The 12,763-nt window shown below is 45.2% G+C and overlaps 1 protein-coding gene across 1 annotated transcript in view; it reads left to right on the top strand.

The window, feature by feature from the left end:
• Positions 1–12,763, top strand: part of LOC122539414 (janus kinase and microtubule-interacting protein 1-like) — a 419,997-nt gene that overhangs the window by 125,789 nt on the left and 281,445 nt on the right. The window contains 1 exon segment of the mRNA XM_087980036.1: positions 405–501. The gene's annotated coding sequence lies outside the window, so the exon portion shown is untranslated.

Below are 12,763 nucleotides of genomic sequence, written 5' to 3'. Positions count from 1 at the left end.
TTCACTCTCTCTTAAATATACAGTACACGCCTTCAGCTTCATAACATATAGATAATCTAAAAGGAGATCTGCAAATAAGTCCAATGCTCATGCACAAATTACAAATGCACACTTTATTAGGTAAACTGTTGTTATTGCTCAATTGGTTTCGACCAATATCAAGTGGTGATTAGATATTTCAGCAAGTCGATACAATTTGGGTTCAAAATCAAATGGATTTCATAAGTTACATTTTTTCCATTCTGAGCTTTATCTCAACCTTTTAAGTTGCAACACTTGTTTGTCACCCAGGTTTGTCATCTTATTTAATACTATTTAAAAGCTGGGTGACAAAAAATTTCATTTTTCTAAACTTGAGTATTCGTCAACTAATCAGTGATACAATATTTTCAACTTTCTTTTAGAAACAGAATTCTAGAAGAACTTGTTGGAAAAGAGAAAAGGAAGTAACGCTGAGAACTCCGCTGGCCAAGAAAAGTCCATGGAAGAAGTTTGTTTTTGGTAAGTGAAGTGCAAGCAATACTGCTAGTGTTTCTCCATATTGCCATCATTCTCTGCGCTGTCTTTGATGTAGCCAAATAAACCTTAGCCAAGGAATACTGTGAATTTTCTCTGTGTCACACAGGTCTTTGTAGGATTTGAGGTTAACATTAGTTTTGGCTTGGACTTAGAGGAGTTGAAGGGCGTGCCTGCTGAATGGAACATTGGTGGGAAACCCCTGTTAGTATCATGGGGGACACTTGGGGATAAGTGCCCTGTGGGCATTTAACTGGTAACACTTGCGACTTCCCTTGGTTTCAGATCTGACAACAGAAATCCCACTCACTAAGCACCTCCCTGGTGCCAGTGTATCCACCATAGGCCCAGGATCAGTGAGGGACCCAAGCTACAGGTGATTGAGGGCAGGTTGGGGCTCACGCTCATAATGAAGAACCAGTAAAACTTACAAAAGAAGTAAACTGGTCAGATACATCTCAAAATGCAGCTACAGTATGATCAGTACATTCATTTCCAAGTATGGCTAGTTCACCACCCTGTGCAGGGTAAGGGCCAGGGAAGAGGTGTAAAGAGGGGAGTTGGATTGACAGATACGTGGAGGAGTACCAATTCAGCTTACCCTGCCATCAGAATGTCTGATTCCTCGATCAGGCCTTATAGCAAGGCCACTACTCCCCACCTTATCTCCCTCTCACCCCACTCCGATTCCACAGGCCCCTGACTTTGCTAATCACCTTTAGGAGATGTCTGGATGCTGAACAGCCTTCATTTAATCCATAAGCCACCACCACATTTTGATGGGTTCCGGTAAGCCATTCATTAATGAGCCTAATTGACATCCTGCCAATAGGAATTCTGTAGCAACATTTTCTGCCTTCCAGTTTAACTGGAGGAGGTTTTGTTATCATTGGGAGCCCATTGTATTCTCTGTCCAGTGGATCTAGCCACCATGGTTCCTTTTGTAATAGGCTATGTTAAAATCAATTCTCTTTTCTACTGTGTCCATATCATAGTCAAAGCAGGTGAACAGCTGCCCCTCCTCTTCCACCCTTTAAAAAATGATCTGTTAAAACGTTACCCAATTTCATACATGGGTTCAATTCCCACATCATGAAGGATTCTTATTCTCAACCTTTCACCTCATTTGATGCGTGGTGACCCTCAGGTTAAACCATCACTAGTCCTCTGTCTCTCTGTCTCTCTGTCTCTCTGTCTCTCTGTGTCTCTGTGTCTCTCTCTCTGTCTCTCTGTGTCTCTGTCTCTCTCTCTCTGTCTCTCTCTCTCTGTCTCTCTCTCTCTCTGTCTGTCTCTCTCTGTCTCTCTCTGTCTCTCTCTGTCTCTCTCTGTCTCTCTCTGTCTCTCTGTCTCTCTGTCTCTCTGTCTCTCTCTCTCTCTGTCTCTCTGTCTCTCTCTCTCTCTCTCTCTCTCTCTCTCTCTCTCTCTCTCTCTCTGTCTCTCTCTCTCTCTCCGCATCACTCTAACCTATGGTCTGTTAAGACCTTTATTCAACTCACATCATTGAACTCAGTGACAATCCATATTTCTTCCTTTTTAATCTTCAGGTTATGGAAAGATGCTCTCCATTTAAGATGTAAAGACATTCAAGGAATTATTGTCTCTTTTTGTAGAAAATATACACCATTTTTTTCCCTGTTGTACCTCTCTGACTTCCACATCCTATGGTTGCTGGGAGTCAATATTTTATTCGTTTGCTTTCTAATGAGAAACTGTGGCCAAGAGCTAGAGGTTGTGAATGTAAACGAATTGTCAGTATGGAATCTACTGTGCTGTGGCTTCCCCATGGTGCTGTGGCGGGCTGTATTCATGTCCAGCTCCATTTCGCTTGTGTTATTAGAATTCCTGCAGTTTTTATACTTTCATAGGATGTGGGTGTTGCTGACTAGGCCAGCATTTGATGTGGCATGGAGGCCCAGTGGATAGCACTGCTGCCTCTCAGCGCCAGGGATCCAGGTTTGATTCCACCCTTGGACGATTGTCTGTGTAGAGCTTGCACATTCTCCCCGTGTCTGCGTGGGTTTCTCCCGGGTGCTCCAGTTTCCTCCCACAGCCCAAAGACGTGCAGGTCAGGTCGATTGGCCATGGGAGATGGAGGGAATAGAGTGGGAGGGAGGGTCTGGGTAGGATGGTCTTTGGAGGGTTGATGTGGACTCAATAGGCCAAATGGCCTGCTTCCAAACTGTGAGGACTCTATGATTCTATGACACATTAATAGTACAGGAAGAAATTGCAAGTGTGAAGTGGACAGAAAAATAAATTTGCAGTTGCCTTTGCTTGCTGACACAGAAACTCGTAGCCTGGTACTTTGGCAAATTGTATTTTTATGTTTCTTCTTAGCCATATATTAAATAATCTTGTCCCCTCAAGTACTTATATATTATGTCAATATTTAAGGATTTACTGTAGCACTAAAACAAATCTGTAAGCCTTGGAATCTTTTCAAGGGCAAGGTTAAAATATCAGAATGTCATTATATCCTTTATTGTGAAGTATGCAAGTTAACTCGCTGAGCTGGAAGGTTTGTTTTCAGACGTTTCGTCACCATACTAGGTAACATCATCAGTGAGAGTCTCCGGTGAAGTGCTGGTGGTATGTCCCGCCTCTCTATTTATAGGTCTTGGTTTCTTAAGGTGGGTGATGTCATTTCCGGTTGTTTTTTTCAATGGAAGGTAGGGAGGATCTAAGTCGATGTGTTTATTGGTGGAGTTCTGGTTAGAATGCCATGCCTCTAAGAATTCTCGTGTGTGCCTTTGTTTCGCCTGTCCTAGGATGTGTGTGTTGTCCCAGTCAAAGTGGTGTCCTTTTTTGTCTATGGAAACTAGTGATAATGGGTCATGTCTTTTTGTGGCCAGTTGGTGTTCATGTATCCTGGTGGCAAGTTTGCTGCAAGTTTGTCTGATGTAGTGTTTTTACAGTTCTTGCAAGGTATCTTGTAAATGGCGTTAGTTTTGCTGGTGGTATTGAATGGATCCTTTAGGTTCATTAGTCACTGTTTAAGTGTGTTGGTAGTTTATGGGCTACCATAATGCCAAGGTGTCTGAGTACTTTGATGTAAGGTAATGTAGCTGTAGTTTTTGGTTGCTTGTTTATGATCAATAAACACATCGATTTAGACCCTACCTAACTTTCCCTTCAAGAAAAGAACCGGAAATGACAACACCCACCCTTAAGAAACCAAGCCCCATAAATAGAGAGGGGGGACATACCACCAGTGCTTCACCAAAGACATTCACTGATGATGTCACCTAATATGATGACAAAACGTCTGAAAACAAGCCTTCCAGCTCAGCGAGCTAATTTACATACTTATCATCAACCTGAGCTACAAATCTTCTCAAAAATCACTGTCCTTTATTGCTACTTGTGCTCTCATACAAAAGTACAGGAGTATTGTGAAAAGTTTTACAATGGCTGCCTTTTACTGGTGCCATCTTAGGTACGAGAATCTAGGTACAAATCTTACAGAGTAGAGAAATATAGTTTTGTAACACAAAGAGGATTACAAAGGAAAGCCGTAGCATTGCTTGCACATTGTGAACGAGATGTAAGTTTCAATCAGTTGTGAAAGGGTTTTAAAGTCCTGTAAAGAATTCCAGAAGCAACAGCTTAGCATGTGTTACTCGGTCAAAGTCCCACATCGTTCTAGCCTCCATTCCCCTCCTCACTGGCACCCAGCAGCAGGTTTATTAGGTCCTTCCCAATAAGACCATAAGACATAGGAGTAGAAGTAAGGCCATTCGGCCCATCGAGTCCACTCCGCCATTCAATCATGGCTGATGCGCATTTCAGCTCCACTTACCAGCGTTCTCCCTGTAGCCCTTAATTCCTCGAGACAACAAGAATCTATCAATCTCGGCCTTGAAGACATTTAGTGTCCCGCCTTCCACTGCACTCCGTGGCAATGAATTCCACAGGCCCACCACTCTCTGGCTGAAGAAATGTCTCCGCATTTCTGTTCTGAAATGACCCCCTCTAATTCTAAGGCTGTGTCCACGGGTCCTAGTCTCCTCGTTTAACTGAAATAATTTCCTAGCATCCACCTTTTCCAAGCCATGTATTATTTTGTACGTCTCTATTAAGTCTCCCCTTAATCTTCTAAACTCCAACGAATACAATCCCAGTATCCTCAGCCGTTCCTCATATGTGCGACCTGTCATTCCAGGCATCATCCGTGTGAATCTCCGCTGGACACGTTCCAGTGCCAGTATGTCCTTCCTGAGGTGTGGGGACCAAAACTGGACACAGTACTCCAAATGGGGCCTAACCAGAGCTTTATAAAGTCTTAGTAGTACATCTCTGCTTTTATATTCCAATGGTGCCTGGGTGGGCATTCCTTCCACTGGCATAGATGAATTTTGACTGAAATGGGTGCAGAGCCTTTCAAAGAGTCTCAACAGGGCGCATGCCATCCTCTGCAGGAGATTAAAGTTACGTTTGTTTCGGGCAGGATTCCAGAGGAATTCCCAACCTCCCCCACTTCATGAATTTTAGCATTATTCCATGGTAATTTAAGCAAAAGAACCAATTTAGTGTTAATGTTTACATTTTTTTGTTATAATCAGACTATGACCAAGACAGAAATTCAGTCCCTTAATAGTTGATGGTGCAGTGAAGCTACTAATTTGTGACAAGTGGAAACAGAAAGGAAAAGCTACAAGACACACTAAATATTGAGATATTTCTCCTGTGTACTTCTTAATTTGTCAATGAATGAGTGTATTCTCAGAATGTAATTATATAGCACAATGGAGTGGATGGGAAGAAATGTCAGGCAAGGTAAGACAGAGAAAAGTTTGTCACCTTTGTATGATGTACATGATACAAGAAGTTAATGACTTTTTGAAAGGAGCCTCTGCTGGAAATTTCCATCTTTGGAGCATTTTTAATGAATGTTTTATCTCTGTGTTGGAGCGCTTGAATGTATTCTAGAATTAGAAAGAAATTGTCTGCAGTATTTTTGTGGCATTGCCATCTGGCAGGTGCTCAAGCCTCTGGAAGGAAAAAAACCAGAAAAATGACCAGTAGTAGTTCGAATTGACGTTTACCAGTGTTTACCAGTTTGGAGCAAAATCAATCACTTCCAAATTTTGCTGGCTTTTCTTGTGGGGTCAGAGAATGAAAATCAAAGCATGTTGAATGTTAATGCATTGAAAGTTTTATTGATATTTTTAAATGAACGAAACAGAAAGAAAAATATCTTCCTTGAGTACATTTTAGTTTAAACAATCAGGCCTCATTTAACTCTTAATCTGTGAGATTTGGTGAAGTTAGATTGGTGATCCATGTCCATATGACAGATTCATATTTGCGTGTGAAGATGATACATGAATATATAGGTTCAGTTCTTTGCTTGTCGTCTTTATTTCATAAATGCAGGGTGCCTTCCAATACAGAACACGGCCCTTGTATGTATTTCTTCCGATGCTCTGACTTGTTGCAGTGTAGCTGTTTACAATGGTCTAGTGAGTGTGTGCACTCGGAGGCATCTGTTTACAATGCTCTAGTCAGTGTGTGCACTCGGAGGCATCTGTTTACAATGCTCTAGTGAGTGTGTGCACTCGGAGGCATCCGTTTACAATGGTCTAGTCAGTGTGTGCACTCGGAGGCATCTGTTTACAATGGTCTAGTGAGTGTGTGCACTCGGAGGCATCTGTTTACAATGGTCTAGTCAGTGCGTGCACTCGGAGGCATCTGTTTAGAATGGTCTAGTCAGTGCGTGCATTCGGAGGCATCTGTTTACAATGGTCTAGTCAGTGTGTGCACTCGGAGGCATCTGTTTAGAATGGTCTAGTCAGTGCGTGCACTCGGAGGCATCTGTTTACAATGGTCTAGTCAGTGTGTGCACTCGGAGACATCTGTTTACAATGGTCTAGTCAGTGTGTGCACTCGGAAGCCTCTGTTTACAATGGTCTAGTCAGTGTGTGCACTCGGAGGCATCTGTTTACAATGGTCTAGTCAGTGTGTGCACTCGGAGGCCTCTGTTTACAATGGTCTAGTCAGTGTGTGCACTCGGAAGCCTCTGTTTACAATGGTCTAGTGAGTGTGTGCACTCGGAGGTATCTGTTTACAATGGTCTAGTCAGTGTGTGCACTCGGAGGTATCTGTTTACAATGGTCTAGTCAGTGTGTGCACTCGGAGGCATCTGTTTACAATGGTCTAGTCAGTGTGTGCACTCGGAGACATCTGTTTACAATGGTCTAGTCAGTGTGTGCACTCGGAGGCATCTGTTTACAATGGTCTAGTCAGTGTGTGCACTCGAAAGCCTCTGTTTACAATGGTCTAGTCATTGTGTGCACTCGGAAGCCTCTGTTTACAATGGTCTAGTGAATGTGTGCACTCGGAGGCAACTGTTTACAATGGTCTAGTCAGTGTGTGCACTCGGAGACATCTGTTTAGAATGGTCTAGTCAGTGTGTGCACTCGGAGATATCTGTTTAGAATGGTCTAGTCAGTGTGTGCACTCGGAATCCTCTGCTTACAATGGTTTAGTCAGTCTGTGCACTCGGAGGTATCTGTTTACAATGGTCTAGTCAGTGTGTGCTCTCGGAGACATCTGTTTACAATGGTCTAGTCAGTGTGTGCACTCGGAGACATCTGTTTACAATGGTCTAGTCAGTGTGTGCACTCGGAGGCATCGGTTTACAATGGTCTAGTCAGTGTGTGCACTCGGAAGCCTCTGTTTAGAATGGTCTAGTCAGTGTGTGCACTCGGAAGCCTGTGTTTACAATGGTCGAGTCAGTGTGTGCACTCGGAGGCATCTGTTTACAACGGTCTAGTCAGTGTGTGCAATTGGAGGCATCTGTTTACAATGGTCTAGTCAGTGTGTGCACTCACAGGCATCTGTTTACAATGGTCTAGTCAGTGTGTGCACTCGGAGACACCTGTTTACAATGGTCAACTCAGTGTGTGCACTCGGAGGCATCTGTTTATAATGGTCTAGTCAGTGTGTGCACTCGGAGGCATCTGTTTAGAATGGTCTAGTCAGTGTGTGCACTCGGAGGCATCTGTTTACAATGGTCAAGTCAGTGTGTGCACTCGAAAGCCTCTGTTTAGAATGATCTAGTCAGTGTGTGCACTCGGAGGCATCTGTTTACAATGGTCGAGTCAGTGTGTGCACTCGGAGGCGTCTGTTTACAATGGTCTAGTCAGTGTATGCACTCAGAGGTATCTGTTCAGAATGGTCTAGTCAGTGTGTGCACTCGGAATCCTCTGCTTACAATGGTTTAGTCAGTCTGTGCACTCGGAGGTATCTGTTTACAACGGTCTAGTCAGTGTGTGCACTCGGAGGCATCTCTTTACAATGGTCTAGTCAGTGTGTGCACTCGGAGGCATCAGTTTTGAATGGTCTAGTCAGTGTGAGCACTCGGAAGCCTCTGTTCACAATGGTCTAGTCAGTGTGTGCACTCGGAATCCTCTGGTTACAATGGTTTAGTCAGTCTGTGCACTCGGAGGTATCTGTTTACAATGGTTTAGTCAGTGTGTGCACTCGGAATCCTCTGCTTACAATGGTTTAGTCAGTCTGTGCACTCGGAGGTATCTGTTTACAATGGTTTAGTCAGTGTGTGCACTCACAGGCATCGGTTTACAATGGTCTAGTCAGTGTGTGCACTCGGAGGCATCTGTTTACAACGGTCTAGTCAGTGTGTGCACTCGGAGGCATCTGTTTACAACGGTCTAGTCAGTGTGTGCACTCGGAGACATCTGTTTAGAATGGTCTAGTCAGTGCGTGCATTCGGAGGCTCTGTTTACAATGGTCTAGTCAGTGTGTGCACTCGGAGGCATCTGTTTAGAATGGTCTAGTCAGTGCGTGCACTCGGAGGCATCTGTTTACAATGGTCTAGTCAGTGTGTGCACTCGGAGACATCTGTTTACAATGGTCTAGTCAGTGTGTGCACTCGGAAGCCTCTGTTTACAATGGTCTAGTCAGTGTGTGCACTCGGAGGCATCTGTTTACAATGGTCTAGTCAGTGGTGCACTCGGAGGCCTCTGTTTACAATGGTCTAGTCAGTGTGTGCACTCGGAAGCCTCTGTTTACAATGGTCTAGTCAGTGTGTGCACTCGGAGGTATCTGTTTACAATGGTCTAGTCAGTGTGTGCACTCGGAGGCATCTGTTTACAATGGTCTAGTCAGTGTGTGCACTCGGAGACATCTGTTTACAATGGTCTAGTCAGTGTGTGCACTCGGAGGCATCTGTTTACAATGGTCTAGTCAGTGTGTGCACTCGAAAGCCTCTGTTTACAATGGTCTAGTCATTGTGTGCACTCGGAAGCCTCTGTTTACAATGGTCTAGTGAATGTGTGCACTCGGAGGCAACTGTTTACAATGGTCTAGTCAGTGTGTGCACTCGGAGACATCTGTTTAGAATGGTCTAGTCAGTGTGTGCACTCGGAGATATCTGTTTAGAATGGTCTAGTCAGTGTGTGCACTCGGAATCCTCTGCTTACAATGGTTTAGTCAGTCTGTGCACTCGGAGGTATCTGTTTACAATGGTCTAGTCAGTGTGTGCTCTCGGAGACATCTGTTTACAATGGTCTAGTCAGTGTGTGCACTCGGAGACATCTGTTTACAATGGTCTAGTCAGTGTGTGCACTCGGAGGCATCGGTTTACAATGGTCTAGTCAGTGTGTGCACTCGGAGACATCTGTTTAGAATGGTCTAGTCAGTGTGTGCACTCGGAGACATCTGTTTAGAATGGTCTAGTCAGTGTGTGCACTCGGAGATATCTGTTTAGAATGGTCTAGTCAGTGTGTGCACTCGAAATCCTCTGCTTACAATGGTTTAGTCTGTCTGTGCACTCGGAGGTATCTGTTTACAATGGTCTAGTCAGTGTGTGCTCTCGGAGACATCTGTTTACAATGGTCTAGTCAGTGTGTGCACTCGGAGACATCTGTTTACAATGGTCTTGTCAGTGTGTGCACTCGGAGGCATCGGTTTACAATGGTCTAGTCAGTGTGTGCACTCGGAGGCATCGGTTTACAATGGTCTAGTCAGTGTGTGCACTCGGAGGCATCTGTTTACAATGGTCTAGTCAGTGTGTGCACTCGGAGGCATCTGTTTACAATGGTCTAGTCAGTGTGTGCACTCGGAAGCCTCTGTTTAGAATGATCTAGTCAGTGTGTGCACTCGGAAGCCTGTGTTTACAATGGTCGAGTCAGTGTGTGCACTCGGAAGCCTGTGTTTACAACGGTCTAGTCAGTGTGTGCAATTGGAGGCATCTGTTTACAATGGTCTAGTCAGTGTGTGCACTCACAGGCATCTGTTTACAATGGTCTAGTCAGTGTGTGCACTCGGAGACACCTGTTTACAATGGTCAACTCAGTGTGTGCACTCGGAGGCATCTGTTTATAATGGTCTAGTCAGTGTGTGCACTCGGAGGCATCTGTTTAGAATGGTCTAGTCAGTGTGTGCACTCGGAGGCATCTGTTTACAATGGTCAAGTCAGTGTGTGCACTCGAAAGCCTCTGTTTAGAATGATCTAGTCAGTGTGTGCACTCGGAGGCATCTGTTTACAATGGTCGAGTCAGTGTGTGCACTCGGAGGCGTCTGTTTACAATGGTCCAGTCAGTGTATGCACTCAGAGGTATCTGTTCAGAATGGTCTAGTCAGTGTGTGCACTCGGAATCCTCTGCTTACAATGGTTTAGTCAGTCTGTGCACTCGGAGGTATCTGTTTACAATGGTCTAGTCAGTGTGTGCACTCGGAGGCATCTGTTTACAATGGTCTAGTCAGTGTGTGCACTCGGAGGCATCAGTTTTGAATGGTCTAGTCAGTGTGAGCACTCGGAAGCCTCTGTTCACAATGGTCTAGTCAGTGTGTGCACTCGGAATCCTCTGGTTACAATGGTTTAGTCAGTCTGTGCACTCGGAGGTATCTGTTTACAATGGTTTAGTCAGTGTGTGCACTCGGAATCCTCTGCTTACAATGGTTTAGTCAGTTTGTGCACTCGGAGGTATCTGTTTACAATGGTCTAGTCAGTGTGTGCACTCGGAGGCATCTGTTTACAACGGTCTAGTCAGTGTGTGCACTCGGAGGCATCTGTTTACAACGGTCTAGTCAGTGTGTGCACTCGGAGACATCTGTTTGCAATGGTCTAGTCAGTGTGTGCACTCACAGGCATCTGTTTACAATGGTCTAGTCAGTGTGTGCACTCACAGGCATCTGTTTACAATGGTCTAGTCTGTGTGTGCACTCGGAGGCATCTGTTTACAATGGTCTAGTCAGTGTGTGCACTCGGAAGCCTCTGTTTAGAATGATCTAGTCAGTGTGTGCACTCGGAAGCCTGTGTTTACAATGGTCGAGTCAGTGTGTGCACTCGGAGGCATCTGTTTAGAATGGTCTGGTGAGTGTGTGCACTCGGAGGCATCTGTTTACCATGGTCTAGTCAGTGTGTGCACTCGGAGGCGTCTGTTTACAATGGTCTCGTCTGTGTGTGTGTGCACTCGGAGGCATCTGTTTACAATGGTCTCGTCTGTGTGTGTGTGCACTCGGAGGCATCTGTTTAGAATGGTCTCGTCTGTGTGTGTGTGCACTCGGAGGCATCTGTTTAGAATGGTCTAGTCAGTGTGTGCACTCGGAGGCGTCTGTTTACGATGGTCTCGTCTGTGTGTGTGTGCACTCGGAGGCATCTGTTTAGAATGGTCTAGTCAGTGTGTGCACTCGGAGGCATCTGTTTACAATGGTCTAGTCAGTGTGTGCGTGCACACGGAGGCGTCTGTTTACAATGGTCTTGTCAGTGTGTGCACTCGGAGGCATCTGTTTACAATGGTCTAGTCAGTGTGTGCACTCGGAGGCATCTGTTTACAATGGTCTAGTCAGTGTGTGCACTCGAAGGCAAGTGTTTAGAACGGTCTAGTCAGTGTGTGCACTCGGAAGCCTCTGTTTACAATGGTCTAGTCAGTGTGTGAACTCGGAGGCATCTGTTTACAATGGTCTAGTCAGTGTGTGCACTCGGAGGCATCTGTTTAGAATGGTCTAGTCAGTGTGTGCACTCGGAGGCAGCTGGTTACAATGGTGTAGTCAGTGTGTGCACTCGGAGGCATCTGTTTAGAATGGTCTTGTCAGTGTGTGCACTCGGCGGCATCTATTTCCAATGGTCTAGTCAGTGTGTGCACTCGGAGGCATCTGTTTACAATGGTCTAGTCAGTGTGTGCACTCGGAGGCATCTGTTTAGAATGGTCTAGTCAGTGTGTGCACTCGGAGATATCTGTTTAGAATGGTCTAGTCAGTGTGTGCACTCGGAATCCTCTGCTTACAATGGTTTAGTCAGTCTGTGCACTCGGAGACATCTGTTTACAATGGTCTAGTCAGTGTGTGCACTCGGAGGCATCGGTTTACAATGGTCTAGTCAGTGTGTGCACTCGGAGGCATCGGTTTACAATGGTCTAGTCAGTGTGTGCACTCGGAGGCATCTGTTTACAATGGTCTAGTCAGTGTGTGCACTCGGAGGCATCTGTTTACAATGGTCTAGTCAGTGTGTGCACTCGGAAGCCTCTGTTTAGAATGATCTAGTCAGTGTGTGCACTCGGAAGCCTGTGTTTACAATGGTCGAGTCAGTGTGTGCACTCGGAGGCATCTGTTTACAACGGTCTAGTCAGTGTGTGCAATTGGAGGCATCTGTTTACAATGGTCTAGTCAGTGTGTGCACTCACAGGCATCTGTTTACAATGGTCTAGTCAGTGTGTGCACTCGGAGACACCTGTTTACAATGGTCAACTCAGTGTGTGCACTCGGAGGCATCTGTTTATAATGGTCTAGTCAGTGTGTGCACTCGGAGGCATCTGTTTAGAATGGTCTAGTCAGTGTGTGCACTCGGAGGCATCTGTTTACAATGGTCAAGTCAGTGTGTGCACTCGAAAGCCTCTGTTTAGAATGATCTAGTCAGTGTGTGCACTCGGAGGCATCTGTTTACAATGGTCGAGTCAGTGTGTGCACTCGGAGGCGTCTGTTTACAATGGTCTAGTCAGTGTATGCACTCAGAGGTATCTGTTCAGAATGGTCTAGTCAGTGTGTGCACTCGGAATCCTCTGCTTACAATGGTTTAGTCAGTCTGTGCACTCGGAGGTATCTGTTTACAATGGTCTAGTCAGTGTGTGCACTCGGAGGCATCTGTTTACAATGGTCTAGTCAGTGTGTGCACTCGGAGGCATCAGTTTTGAATGGTCTAGTCAGTGTGAGCACTCGGAAGCCTCTGTTTACAATGGTTTAGTCAGTGTGTGCACTCGGAATCCTCTGCTTACAATGGTTTAGT

The sequence above is a fragment of the Chiloscyllium plagiosum genome, unplaced genomic scaffold, assembly GCF_037043375.1.
Source record: "Chiloscyllium plagiosum isolate Xiang-an unplaced genomic scaffold, Cpla_swu_hap1 HiC_scaffold_36, whole genome shotgun sequence".
NCBI lineage: Eukaryota > Metazoa > Chordata > Chondrichthyes > Orectolobiformes > Hemiscylliidae > Chiloscyllium > Chiloscyllium plagiosum.
The sequence above is the reverse complement of the archived record's forward strand: the minus strand, read 5'-3'. Positions and strand labels throughout refer to the sequence as shown.